We start from the raw sequence: 1,706 nt of genomic DNA on the forward strand, positions 1-1,706 counted from the left end.
AGCACATATGTGCTGTAGCTATTTCTTTTGAATGTCTGATCCATTTTACAATCATAAAAGAGTAAAACAAAAGCTTTTTCCCTTGATCCCTCCTTCCCTCCTCCCTCCCCCGTGTTGCCTGCTTTGCTGCTGTTCTCTGCAACAAAACTTCTCAAAGGACTTCTTGGGGTCTTCACTTCGGTATCTCCCATTCTCTCCTCTACACATCTGAACTTGGCTTCTGTCTTCATGGTGCCACTGAAACTGCTGTTAGCACTGTCGACAACAACCGAGGTGATGCCCAGGGCCGTGGTCCTTTCTCTTCTGACCACTTCTGCAGGCTCATTGCTCTCTCACCCGCTTCCCTCATTGCTGGCCTTCAGTCTTCCTATTCTCTCCTCCTCCTCTATGAATGTCTAAACCCTGGGCGGGGGGTGGGGGGAATTACTCGGGAAGCTGAGGCAGGAGGTTCACTTGAGCCCAGGAGTTTGAGGTTGCTGGGAGTTATGATGCCACTGCTCTCTAGCCAGGGTGACAAAACAAGACCCTGTCTCAAAATAAAATATTGTAAAAAAAAAATAATAATGTTTTTCCAAAATATTTTTTTAAATAGTAGTAGAGCTGGAAAAAAGGAAAGAAATTACTGGTCACCCTAGGGTCCTCTTGATGACTCAACTCACTGAAACAAGAGATACAGGAGAGGAGTGGCTGACCCCAGAGAACCCATTCAGGATCAGAGCAGGCCTCCCGCTTAAGGGCCTCTCTGGAGACCTCTCTCACTCTCCAAAGTCTGGCACTGAAATCAAGTCCCTCTTGCCATTGTTATTTGGGAAGCAGAGATGAGAAGTCTTCCCCTTGGACAGAAAGACTATGGGGATATTTCCTTGCTCAGAAGTTCCACCTCTGTATCCTCTAAGGGAAGGACAAAGTCAAGGGAAGCCCAAAGAGCCCTAATCATGTCTGTGACTCTGGAAGAGATAGCATACAGGTATCCTCCACCGAGCACATCGGTTGTTAGCCAAGAGAGCTCAGGTGAATACAAATCTCCTTCTCATTCAAATATATCTTCTGAAAGTATCCACTCTGGGAACCCAAGAGGGTACAAGTCACATAGAGATCAGATCCTCATTTATAACCTTCCTGAGTTAGCCATCAAGGGGGGGAAGGGGAGCCACTTTGCCTTCCTCTGATCGAGACTAAACCCTAAAACTGTCCATTTTACCAGGTTCTTTTTCTCCTTCCTACTTTTGGCCTTTAAAGTCCCCATGATGCACAGATCTTCCAAGTTTGACTTAACTTTATTCACACCCACTGGTGGCTATTCAGAGAACATCCCAGGCTTTCTAGACTCTCATACTGAGCCCTGAAACTGCAGCAAAAACAGTGGACTGCATAGATTCACAGAAACCGGAACGGGAGGGCCTTGGGGTGCCTGACATACACAGCCCTCACCTGCCCTTGAGGACATCCCCTGACCGGCTTCTATAAAACCAGCAGGCTGTTACATACCACTTCTGCGTGGGAAGAGAAGGAGCTTCTACTGAGTACCAGAGACACCCAAGGAAGATTGTTTCCCCATCTTTACAATTTCTAAGCTGAAACGGACTTCAGAGAACATCTAGTTTTCTCATGTTGGTTTTGTTTAGTTTTGTTTTTTGAGAAACTTAAGTGACTTACAACCTTCCAGCAGCAGAGATAGGATTTGCACCATCATCAGGCGTCATGAT

The 1,706-nt window shown here is 46.3% G+C and overlaps 1 protein-coding gene across 1 annotated transcript in view; it reads left to right on the plus strand.

Annotated features, from left to right (window-relative positions):
• The window catches only part of LOC100962795 (olfactory receptor 8S1), a 46,313-nt gene that overhangs the window by 41,053 nt on the left and 3,554 nt on the right, over window positions 1-1,706 (plus strand). The gene's annotated exons all lie outside the window — the stretch shown is intronic.

The sequence above is a fragment of the Otolemur garnettii genome, unplaced genomic scaffold (genome assembly GCF_000181295.1).
Source record: "Otolemur garnettii isolate 467f Iridium unplaced genomic scaffold, OtoGar3 scaffold00070, whole genome shotgun sequence".
Classification (NCBI taxonomy): Eukaryota; Metazoa; Chordata; class Mammalia; order Primates; family Galagidae; genus Otolemur; species Otolemur garnettii.